The sequence below is a fragment of the Lolium rigidum genome, chromosome 7 (genome assembly GCF_022539505.1).
Source record: "Lolium rigidum isolate FL_2022 chromosome 7, APGP_CSIRO_Lrig_0.1, whole genome shotgun sequence".
In the NCBI taxonomy this organism is placed as follows: Eukaryota; Viridiplantae; Streptophyta; class Magnoliopsida; order Poales; family Poaceae; genus Lolium; species Lolium rigidum.
Window position 1 is genome coordinate 224,136,101 of NC_061514.1, and position 12,914 is coordinate 224,149,014.

The following is a 12,914-nucleotide window of genomic DNA, read 5'->3' on the forward strand; positions in this document are numbered from 1 at the left end:
ACAAGAGAAACTACTCTTCCTCTCTTGTCTTCTTTAGTTAGAATTGTTATCACCTTCTTGATGGTTTGCGAGTACAATTCAAATGTACTCACGGCTTTGTCCCCGGCTATTTACTTGGCCGGACTTGAAGGAGTTCGACAGATGAAGAAGGAGTTGGCGACGTCTATGCGAGCTAGGAACGTCTTCCCGCTCGGCTGCTCGTAGGGTTATGGCGAGATGACTTGGGTACTGCTGCTGCTGAAGTGATGATGCTACTCCGATGTTTAGTTAGGCCCTTCGAGGCTATTATGTAAGTATTGGTCGAGTGACCATGTTGTAATTTTCTTATTCCGCTTTGTAATGGATGGTGTAATTTGATATCAGTTCGGTTATGTGTTCACGACACACTGATCATGGGATCGTGAACTGTATACATAACAGGGAATTTCGGACAGCTAGTCCGGGGTCCCCACATACATGTCCATGACTAACAAAAGTTCATGTCTAAGAGAAAAACAAGACAATGGTATATGTGCCAATTGTAATTCCTAGTCTGAATGCTTGTACCGTCGACACTCGATGACTCGTACTTACTACTAGTTGTGTCAATGCTGGGACAAATTAATTAGCTATTTGCAAGCGCACGATCGAACGCGGTCAGCACATTAGTACATTACTACGCACAAACGAATTTAATCAAAGAAGGCAGCTATACATGGTTGCAGGAATAAAACAAATCTTTTCGTACTTCTCCTAGCCAACAATTGCTGCCGGAATCAAAAAAATTTCCTACTTCTCTTAACCAACAATTGCACTGCCTGTGCTAACACAATTGCACTGCTTCTGTTCATACAATGAGAACTCGAACCCGGTAGTCGCAGAGAGCCACTTAGAAGAACACGGTTTGCTTGCCTCCGTCCTCTCTCGGTGGTGGTGGTGGCGGGGAACAGGGATCCGACCGGGAGCTTGAGGAGGCACGGCGGCGGCCGAGTCGCGGGGCACCCGACAGCCGTGGCGCGGCCGGATGAGCGCCCGGCTGCGTTGAGGAGCCACGGCGGCTGTGCGGCCGCGGAGACACCGGACGGTGGTGGGTGGCGCGAAGGGTGGGGACGGCGATCTGGCGAGGTGGCGCCCTTGGCGGTGTAGGGGAGGCGGCGAACTGGGTTAGAGGCGGACGAAGTTGTTATCGGCGGCGGGGAAGGAGGCCGACGGGGAACTGGACGGCAGGCCAGGGAACGGCGGCACGGTGAGAAACCGGGGGCGGCGCGAAGAGCATCCCGGCTCGGCGGAGCTCGACGGACGGGATTGGTCAGGCTGCCTCGGCGCGGCGACGCGGGGCTCGGGGGGGTGCGGCGGGGAGGGATGGCCGGAGGCACCACCGATCTGGAGGTTCGTGGTGGTGGACACGAGTCGTGCCTCGTGCGGCCGTTGACTGGGAGGCAGTTCGGTGGGGTGTTTTTTCCAGCTGTTTTACTCTTACGCGCGTCTTATAGGGTCGGTTGGTGCTCAGAATAATCGGTTTCAAAATAGTGTTACCCTATATATATATATATATATATATAGATATGCTATTCTCGAACCGGTTCGAGAATAACTATTCTCGAACCCTTTCTGAACTTCCTGTTTCTTTACATGTGAACTTCTCGACGGAACACTGGATTTGCCTGATTTGACGGATAGTGTTTTGAGGATGATTTTCGAACCGTATATCGGATTGATGCATATGATATAGCGTTGGAAAAGTATGGAAATTGCGCAACTTTTTCATTCAGATAGTTTTTCGAAATTCGTGACAGTTTAAACTCGATTTCAAATATACTCAGATCAGTTTTCGAGAACTTCTCCATTTTCGTACTGTGTTTGAGGTGCCATTTTCAAACCGCTCGCCGGATTGTTGCATGCAATATACCATTTGAAAGGTATAAAAATTGTGAAACTTTTCCTTTCAGATTGTTTTCCCAAATAATCTATGGTTTAAGAGCAGAATTGAATATACTCAAATCTGTGTTCGCGGATTTCTCATTTTTTTACCGTTTTTTGGGCGCTATAATCAAACCGCTTGTCGGATTAACACATATGATATACCGTTGGAAAGCTGTGAAAAATGCGCAACTTTTTTGTGCTGAACGTTTTTCAACCACTTAACTGTTTGAAAGTAATTTAAAATATACTATAAACGGAGATAGTCGCCGACACACCGACGGTTCGAAATTGATGCGGCTGTAGTGCTCGGGTAGGGAGGGGCGGTATCTTAGAGTGAAATTAGGCTTATATTTGTGTCAATTACTTAATGTGGGGTCGTTTTGGGGCAATGGAACCTTGTAGGGATGACTTTGATACATATGATTTCCGCTCGTGGAAAAACAGAGTACTCAAACACCTTCTAACATGCAAGTGAACTTCCTTTTACGGTGCTTGTGAACTTCCGATCATGATATATATTATTTTTGTTAAGTATCCACCCATCAAAATACATAATAGCCAAACTTCCTCCAACATGCGTGTGAACTTCCAGTTACGTATTAGTGAACTTCTGATCGCGATACATATGCTCTCCGCTACGTCCCGTATTTTCGTCATAGCTTTCGAAGTGTTTGTATAAATTATGCAAATGATATGCAGTTGGAAAGTTGTGAAAATTCTGCATATTTTAGGTATATATAATGTTTGAAATTCTTAAAAATTTAAGGGTAGATTTAGAGACATAAAAGTGTGTTTTTTAAAACTTCTCCCTGTTTTTGGCTCTATTTTTCATAGTGAACTTCAATATTATATATAGTGAACTAGTAATGTTCGTGGATTGAACTTTTGTGTATTTCGTGGTTTAATGTTAACTAAATGAACTCCGCAACAAGAAAAGACTGAACTTCCCAAAACGTAACTTCAAGGCATGTTCGGAGTGAACTACGTGACAAAAATGCAATTGTTATATGCTCGAGGCGAACTTGTGTGGCATTTGCATTAAACTAAATAGTTTTTTTTAATATGTAAAATTCTGATTTTTTACTCTAAAGTTTTTCACGCTATTCTACGAGTGGACCTCGTTGGTTTCACAAAGTGAGCTTCTAAAGATAAAAAAATTTGGACACCCAGTTTGATGTTCCATAGTTGCATACATCGAAGCTAATCTAGTTTTGTATTGTGAACCGCTATCATTTCTAAGTAGTCATCTTCCAAATCACAATAAGTGAACTTTCATAACCGAGAGAACCGAATTTCCACTTGAAAGTGTATATTGCCTGGAGTACATAAGTTTACCGCCGAGGCTGAATTAGTTTTTGTAATAGCAAAACTTGTGTTTAAATTTGGACGGTAATCTTCCTGAGTGATGAACTGAACTTCCTTTTGACAAAAAATGAATTTCATTCCGACCTTACCGAATGAAGAAGGAATGAACTTACCACTTCCCACTGTAAGAAAATGTATTTTTGAATAACCAATGAAGTAAACTTCACGGCTAAAATAACTGTACCTATGCACAGATAAAAGTGAACATCTGACACGAAATGAACTCTCCAAAAATAAATGGTGAACATATACTTTAAGCGAAGTAAACTTTTTTTCTCATATCAACCGCATCAACTCTACACCATATAAATGAACTTCTGTTTTTTGATACATGGAGAAACTTTTATGTACTGCTAGTGTAACACACTGCGTCCTGTAATGAACTGAAGTCTAGATATTCTCTACATAAAAATGAAGTTCATATATATGAGAGAGAGGGTCGATGCAGAGATGTCGTCGCATGCGGAAGAGCCCATCCCGGTTCACATCAGCGCTGCCGTGCACACCGCCAAGCTTCATTTATTGAGGCGAGCTGACAAGGTAGGTGTGGCATTGGGAGGCTATCTTGCGTCGACAGCATCAAGGAAGCCCTTTTAGATACAGTTTAAGGCAGTAGATGACTCGGAGCGTACTTGGATTCTCTCGCACTTGTTCCAAACCTCAAGCGGTACAAATCAGTACTTACGGATGTAATCTTACCATCTCTATCCATTTTTTATACATCACATGTAGCATCACAAACAACCTGCACAAACATTGGATAAGTGAGCTTCACGTATTGGATAAATGAACACCCACACACATAGTTAGCCAGAAAAAAAGGCCCATAGTGGCAGCTGGCCGAAATGGATTTTGAATTGCAGCACGGCCAATACACAAGCATCTTGAGAAAATTTCAATGTATAGTTCAACACATACATCCAGGACAGAACCATTATTTTCATAAAAGTAACTATCGCAACTTTTAAGAGTGAACTATCGGAGCTGGCCATGTATGCATTATCCATACATATGCATTTTCTCTACTAGTACATCCATATCGACATGCAAAAAAGGGTAGGGAAACTAATAGTCATGCCAACAGGTCCGCGATCAACCAACAGCTATAATGCTTACCAGTTCGAATCAGCAACATTTCAGCAAGAGAACTTGTCGGATGTACTGCTTCGCACCCCAACAAATGACTCTGCATTACCAATATCGAATAAGTGTACTGCGTATAATAGAGAATGTAAACTTCCTAATTTTGTACTCATACATATCTTGAGGAGAAGTTATTATCTTCATGTAAAAATTGGGTGGCGCTAAGAGCTGTGGGGGAATTTTGCATGGTAAACGGACCGAGGTAGCTTGATAAGTGGACTCCTTTTTATTTTATATACTGAACAAAACTATTCTCGAACCCCCCTTAAGAGTGGTTCTAGAATAGCTATTCTCGAACCCCCTCAAACCACCTTCTACTCCCGATTCAACAAAACTACTAGCCCCGAACCGAAACCCACCGCCACGCAACTGAACCGCCCGTACTAACCTCCCCCAATCTGGAAGGAAAAAAACGCCCCCCCACCCCCACTCGTCGTGCCCATTCCCTAATCCGATCCCGCCTCCTACCTCGTCGGCGCCGGCGAGCGAGCGGCGGCGGTAGCCGTCGCGAGGGAGCCGGTGACGGAGTTCGGCGAAATCCCCTGAGGAAAACGACCAACCGCCCCACCTCCTCCCTCCCCGTCGGCTCCCCACCTCCTCCAATCCCGGCGGCGCCCCACATCCTCCCGCCCAGGCGGCGCCCACCTCCTCCCGCCCAGGCGGCGCCCACCTCCTCCCACCCGACGGCGCCCACCTTCTCCCTCCCTGAAGGCGCCCCACCTCCTCCAATCCGGCGGCGCCCCACCTCCTCCAATCCGGCGGCGCCCCACCTCCTCCAATCCGGCGGCGCCCCACCTCCTCCAATCCGGCGGCGCCCACCCCCTCCAATCCCGGCGGCGCCCACCTCCTCCCACCCAGGCGGCGCCCCACCTCCTTCATCTAAGGCGGCGCCCCACCTCCTCCAACCCCGGCGGCGACCCACCTCTTCCAACTCCGGCGGCGACCCACCTCCTCCCACCTCGGCGCGCCCAACACCTCCACCTGCGTCATAGACGGTCGGCGGCGCTCTGCAGCTCGACCTCCATCCCGGACGATGGCGCATCGCCCCAGCACATCAACTCTTTCTCTCCTCAAATCTCTCAGGTATATGACCAAGTTATCATGATCTTGGAGGGATCTAGTGTATGATTTTTCCCTTGCATTGCATGGATAAAGAGGTGTCGGTTCTTCTTGTATATGTGTCCAGTAATACAAAGAAAAATAGATACTGGTGCTTTGGAATGGTAGGAAAAAGTGGTACATATTATTCTTATGGGCAAGTTCATTTTTTATTTCCAGGGAATTTGTTTTGTCCAATTGGCGGTTTCAGCTAAAAATCACACATTAAAAATTTGCAAGTTCACTTTTATAAATGTGGAGAAGTTCAATTAGTCCAACTCGGAGTTTCACATCATTCTCATGTGGAAATGCACCTTTGTGTTTGTGAAATTTTAATTCTGTATAAGAAAGGATGTTCACTATTTTTGTGTAAATGGTTTTTTGTCGTAACAATTTGATTTGCAAAAAAAGATTCTGATTGTAAAAAAATGAAATAAAAAGTTCACTTGTTAAGCTACGGCTGTTCTTTTACTAAAAAACTAGTCCACTCCTTAGAGATCTTTTGAATCTGAAGTATAAAACAATTGAAGTTTGATTACTAAATAGTTTACTATGCCAGATTTGTAGGATTGTCTAGTTGCTTACTAAAAAGTATAAAACAATTGAATCTAATTTTTCTTGTTAGGTAGTGCAGAGATTTTAATATTTAACTGCTATTTTTTTATCATATCGATTATGCTGAACTGCTGTATGAAAAACAAAATGAAAGTTCATTTTACAAAACATAGCTGTTCGAGTGCATCGAATAAACAAAGCTCGCTTTGATTTGTTAGGAAAGATAAAGCTCGCTTTGAACTGCAGTAACCATAGTTTAATTTAGGCAGATTACTCGTTTGGCACTGGGAGCACACTTTTTTATTCTAGGTAGTTCACTCGCTCATGCAAAAAAAAAAAAAAGAAGTTTGGATTGTTTACATGGCAAGTTCACTTTATATATTTTCCGGGAGTTCATTTGATTCAACTTTGTATGTATGTTTCTGAACTAAGGATTGGTTAGTTTACCGTATTGTAGTAGGAAGTATACCTGCCATGGATTGATAATCTGCCATCCTTATGTGAATATATTAATGTTTTTGTTAGACTTTGCCAAATCATATTGGAGGATGGCATCCCTTTTAGAATGCAGACATTAGATTGTAAGAAAATTCCTGTCGGAATGGAGACCATATATTTTCAGACCTCCATCGAGCAGGCCAAGTTCACATATATTTTCAGGTAAAGTTCACTATAAGGGAAAGGAGTTCAGTAGGAAAATACAGTAGCTTGCTATCATTGAAAACTTGCATGTTACATAAGTTTTTGACCAACTTTTGCCATTCTTTTAGTTTCTTTTGTATAAGTTTTTCCCATTACAGAAGGTAGTCGTAGAATTACTGTCATTTCCTGTTTATGAGCTCTTACATGTCCATTGTGAAATTTGGAAAATAAATATAACTATGTTCAGTCTGTTTCTCCACTTGCATTTTGGTAACACACTGTGTTGTTGTAATGCTCGTTGAGCAATAAAGTTCAGACATACTTTTTTAGTTCAAATGATAAAAATGCAACAAATAAGTTAGCTTTTTTAAAACGGCAAGTTCGTTGTTTATTATTGGGGAGCTCGTTTGTAAGTATGTGAAATCAAATTTTATCGTGAAGTTCATCGAAACTTTTTCTGGAAGCTCACTCTGTATGTGAAGTTACCTTTTTTTTAGGAATACCGCGGTACAACTTTTGTTCAACGTTTGATGGGAAGTTCAATGCCACAAACACATGAAGTTTCTTTTTAATTTACTAGAGCTGAAATTTAAATTTCCCAAGCAGTGCCATGATCATGGGCACTTTACTAAACTTTGTTTGTAACTGAGGTTTCATTTCCTTTTACAGGTGAGTTCACTTTATTAGAAGGATTTGGGCAGTACACTTGTGTATTTCGGAGAATTCTTAAACTTTGATTTCAGGGAAGATCTATTTGTACATATGTGAGCTCCATTTTTATGGGAAAAATAGTTTGGAAGTTCACCTCAACTTCTTTCGGAAGCTCACTTGGTTCACAATCCCTACTTCTGCATTCCCCTGCCTTGTTGATTGCTCCACCGCGCGTCATGGAAACACTAGATGCTGGCAGCCTTAGCCCCGTGTTGACCAGAAACGGCACCATCTTAGTCTGGGCAAGTTTATCTTTTCCCATCCAGCAAAGCAACCTATTGCGCGCATGAAGTCGAGCGGCCTCTGAATAAGTACTATATATAAATTTGACGGTGGCGTGTGTAGCTTCCTAGCCACATATTATCTGTAGTTTAGAAAGCGTGTGCAGTTCGTTCAGAGAGTTAGTGCGGGAAGTTCAGATATAAAAACTGCTGCTAGTGATGTATATTTCTTAACTGTTGCCTTGTGTGATTTTTCAAAGATTGTTCAGCTTTGTATTTGAGCAAATTTTAGACGATTTCTTTGTACAACTGTGACATTTGTGATCATAGACGAGTAGGTTGTAACTGTGGCATCAGTTGGTGATTCACGCTGCATACTAGAGTCCGCTGACGGTTCACTGTACCATTTGTCAGCTGATCTTCGCTTTGACTCCAACAGAGATGAGTAAGTTCTGCCCTTGAAGTTAGTTATTGAGAGATGTGCAATTTATAACCTGGCTATTTACAGGGTAGAACGCGTCACTGCATGTGGAAGCAAGGTTGGGCAAACTGAATGTTGTTGGTGGTCCAGAGGTCCGTCTCTTTCGTTTGAATCCAATGTGCTCTTGATTTGAGATACGCAGTGTAGATGCATGGTTAACTTCCTATCAAACAGTGTCTCAGCTTATCATTTGATTTTTTCCATTCATAACGTAGTTCATATTTTCGGGAGTTCATTTCGTTTGGTGAATATATGATTTTTAAACATGTTGAAAGTTCACATATAAACATGCAGGAGTTTGCCAATGACGCTGCCGGCGGCAGAAGTTCGGAGATACGTGCATACGGAGTTCGCAGATGGGCTGTGTGGTGCTTTCGATGATGTTGTCTGTGTTTGTCATGTGCACGCCGGCACCGCTAGTCCCGTCGTTGGCTAGGCAGGGCACTGCTCGACTCTGTGGACCTTCTCTGGGTCCAGCAGAGCAAGCACTTGTTGCAGGTGGGTACCAGACACACCCTGTCCAGCGGCAGGTAAGAGAGCCACTGTTGTAGCTTCTTGCTGTTATTATTATTAACACTGCAAATGTCTCAGTGCTCCTACTAATTTGTGGTTGATGCTTTGTTGAGAGATCATTGATGTTGATTGTCTGCTATTTAATAGAGAAACTAATAGAAAATGTTTGTCTAGAAGTGCACATAGGAGAAAATAGGCAGTTCTTTATATATAAACTAAATAAAAGTTCACTTCATTTTGTAAGTTTACCTTTTTCTGTCGAAAAAGTTCATCATTTTGGGAGTTTCTTTGGTATTCACGGGGAGTTCATTCCTTAAAGGAAATTCAGTTTGGATCGAAAAAACAGTTCAATCAGGCCACACATGCAGTTCAGTTTTCTTTTGTCGTGAAGTTCAGTTCGTGTGCACTTGAAATATTACGATTTGTATATATACAAATTGTAGAGATCACATACTCGGACAACTTCAGTACACAGTTTATTATTCTACAGTTCACAGACCACGCGGGAGTTCACCACCATGCCGCCCTAGCCCGCCGCCCACCACCGCACCGCCCGGCTCGCCACCCACCTCCGGTAGGCGCTCGCTCCCTCCCTCTTGGTCACCTGCAGTCCCATGTTTTGATCGAGCTACAACTCTGTACTCTAATTGTCGCGTTTCAGTCGAAGAACACCTGGTTCCCTCGACACGAACACCGCCTGGTACTCTTCCTTCGGTGAGCTCTCCCCATCATGTGAATTGCGCTACTACTGCAACAAATGTGAATTGCCATTCTAATGTGAACTGCAACGCTGATGCCTCGCATGTGAACTGTAGTATGCATAGTTTATTTAGGCAGATTACTGCGTTTGGCACTGGGAGCACACTTTTTATTCTAGGTAGTTCATTCGTTCGGGCAGACAAAAGAAGTTCGGATTGTTTACATGGCAAGTTCACTTTATATATTTTTTGGGAGATTTGATTCACTTGTGTATGTATGTTTCTGATCTGACATTAGATAAGAAATATGTAATAGGCAAGCAGCTGCAACCATTCTTCTGGCGCTATTTGTCTTTTTTATACATAGGCAGGGGTGATTGAAGAAACCATTCAGCTTTAAAAATACACGAAGTTCATCTCGAGTTCACCAAAAGGTTCACCTTCTCTTTGTCACGCAATTCACTCTGTCAATTATTTTTGCCTGCAAGTTCACATCATTTATTAATAAGCATGGAGATATTTTAAAAGTTCGGAATTTTTAAAAGCCGGCGTGTCTAGAGGAGCTCGAGTCGGAGCATTTCCTTGAGGCAATGGTTTGAGTGACAAAGAGGAAGCAACGGAAAGGCGTCTCCTGGGTGCCGATGCCTTTGTCAACCTACCATGCCATGGCCCTGTATGTCACACATCTTTTGAAGTTCATATTAGTGCCTTTCTAAGGTTCGAGTTCTTGACTCTTTTGAAGTTCATATTAGGTTCGACAAAATGGCAGTTCTGGATCATGTGAAAACAAGGAAAATGGTAGTTCACTCTTCATACTTTCGTGGTTCTCTGTATTAAAAGCTAGAACTCTAGTCTGCTTATAGCTAGTAAAACCTTTACTTCGTAAGTTGCTGAGTTTGCTATGTAGAAACAAGAGTACTGCTTTCCAGAGGTTCAGTTTTGTATTCTGACGAAGTTCTATTTAGTGTTTCTTCTGAAATCCAGTTCAAGGTCATGACCATGTGCTTTCCAGAGGTTTAGTTTTGTATTCTTCGAAGTTCTCGTCCAATGTTTGTTCTGAAATTCAGTTCAAGGTCATGACCATAACACTCTTTTGAATATTTATTAATTTAGATTCAAAGTCTTGTCCTTTCGGATGCAACCTGTTTGTGATTTAAGAGTAGGTGAAGTTCAGCTTAGTGTTTCTTCTGAAGTTCACTTATTTATGAACAGAAAATATTTTGGCCAGGAAAGTTCACTAGTTTGATGCCTAGTTCCGTGGGAAGTCTAATCTTTTTTTGTATGGAAGTTTGAACTCTGTCCAGTAGACGTTCACTTCTTTTTTCCAGAAAAACTCTATCAGAAGTTCAGTTTGTATTCAAGCTATATTTTACCTGCAAGCTATGCTAATAATTTAGTTGTTCATGTTTTCCTCGCTATTCTGCTCCTGCAAGCTAGGTACATTTTGAGTGGTATGATGTTCTTGTATTCTCATGATCTCTTTCATGCTTTTGTATATTCAGTTAGATTATTATTGGATAGGCTAGAGACATTTGTACTTACATCAAGTTGCACCACACATGTTTGGTGGAATATCCACAAGGAATGCTCTTCTATTTCAACTACATGGTGATATTATTTGGTCTCGGAAATCTTGTTCACTGCCAACAGAAGTTCACTCTTCAGTTGAAAAACAGTTCACAACATTAGAAAAATGAAAAACACAAATTCGCTATCTTAAAAGGCCACCAGAAATGCCTAACCCGAAGTCCACTTGTAATGTCTGGAAAGTTCAGTTGGTAATGAAGTTTACTTTAATTTGTCTTGGAAGTAAGCATTTCTTTCACTAGTAATGTTGTTTGGTTTCCGATAGAGTAATACTGTTTGGTTTTCTTCATGGATTAAAATGTGTGTTAATTCAGGACCCGACTTGCTTCTTGATGTTCTGGTTTCGGTGAGCCCGAAACATCAACAGGATTGTTCCATGGCACTGTACAAAATGGGGACCAAAGCTGCAGCACCTTGCCTATGGATGCAGCAAATCCATCTTTAACACCACAGGTTAGCATAAAAAAGGTGATACGTCTGCACTTTTGCTCCTGAACTAAATGTAGTGGATTTATGAGCTCATTGCTGTGTAATATGCAAAAGGTTTTACTGTATAAACAAAAGGATGCAGGTTCATAGGCATGTCGAGCCGGCTGTAGCGAGGCTGCCGAAGTTCGGATATGTTGTTCGACCAGTTCGGAAGGTCGTTTTGATAATAGCCATACTCGTGTTGTTTTTGTGGGTCAAGCCGGCAAAGTTTACTTCGTCCGCACAATCAGTTCACCTTGTTTTTTAAAAATAAAAGTTTAGAGATTTAATTTATCAATTCAATTTAAAACATTTGGTATGCTGATTTTGTTGCGAGATTGACTTGTGAGAATAATTGGGAGTTTGCTATATAAAATGCAACACGTCTGTTCAGTATATAAAATAAAAAGGAGTCCACTTATCAAGCTACCTCGGTCCGTTTACCATGCAAAATTCCCCCACAGCTCTTAGCGCCACCCAATTTTTACATGAAGATAATAACTTCTCCTCAAGATATGTATGAGTACAAAATTAGGAAGTTTACATTCTCTATTATACGCAGTACACTTATTCGATATTGGTAATGCAGAGTCATTTGATGGGGTGCGAAGCAGTACATCCGACAAGTTCTCTTGCTGAAATGTTGCTGATTCGAACTGGTAAGCATTATAGCTGTTGGTTGATCGCGGACCTGTTGGCATGACTATTAGTTTCCCTGCCCTTTTTTGCATGTCGATATGGATGTACTAGTAGAGAAAATGCATATGTATGGATAATGCATACATGGCCAGCTCCAGTAGTTCACTCTTAAAAGTTGCAGTAGTTACTTTTATGAAAATAATGGTTCTGTCCTGGATGTATGTGTTGAACTATACATTGAAATTTTCTCAAGATGCTGTGTATTGGCCGTGCTGCAATTCAAAATCCATTTCGGCCAGCTGCCACTATGGGCCTTTTTTTCTGGCTAACTATGTGTGTGGGTGTTCATTTATCCAATACGTGAAGCTCACTTATCCAATGTTTGTGCAGGTTGTTTGTGATGCTACATGTGATGTATAAAAAATGGACAGAGATGGTAAGATTACATCTGTAAGTACTGATTTGTCTGCTTGAGGTTTGGAACAAGTGCAGAGAATCCAAGTACGCTCCAGGTCATCTACTGCCTTAAACTGTATCTAAAAGGGCTTCCTTGATGCTGTCGACGCAAGATAGCCTCCCAATGCCACACCTACCTTGTCAGCTCGCCTCAATAAATGAAGCTTGGCGGTGTGCACGGCAGCGCTGATGTGAACCGGGATGGGCTCTTCCGCATGCGACGACATCTCTGCATCGACCCTCTCTCTCATATATATGAACTTCATTTTTATGTAGAGAATATCTAGACTTCAGATTCATTACAGGACGCTAGATGTGTTACACTAGCAAGTACATAAAAGTTTCTCCATGTATCAAAAAACAGAAGTTCATTTATATGGTGTAGAGTTGATGCGGTTGATATGAGAAAAAAAGTTTACTTCGCTTAAAGCATAT

The 12,914-nt window shown here is 42.1% G+C and overlaps 2 long non-coding RNA genes across 3 annotated transcripts; both read left to right on the top strand.

The window, feature by feature from the left end:
* Positions 1 to 6,549: 6,549 nt before the first annotated feature.
* Positions 6,550 to 8,927, top strand: LOC124677379. Its single transcript, XR_006994039.1, has 4 exons — positions 6,550 to 6,723; positions 7,968 to 8,082; positions 8,146 to 8,210; positions 8,413 to 8,927. It is a non-coding gene; the product is annotated as an uncharacterized LOC124677379 (long non-coding RNA).
* A 2,267-nt stretch (positions 8,928 to 11,194) lies between these two features.
* On the top strand, positions 11,195 to 12,681 carry LOC124677307. 2 transcript variants are annotated; one of them, XR_006994014.1, is made up of 4 exons: positions 11,195 to 11,384; positions 11,481 to 11,559; positions 11,974 to 12,043; positions 12,414 to 12,681. It is a non-coding gene; the product is annotated as an uncharacterized LOC124677307 (long non-coding RNA). The 2 variants fall into 2 exon arrangements; XR_006994013.1 differs by having other exon boundaries at positions 11,488 to 11,559.
* The last annotated feature ends 233 nt before the right edge of the window (positions 12,682 to 12,914 follow it).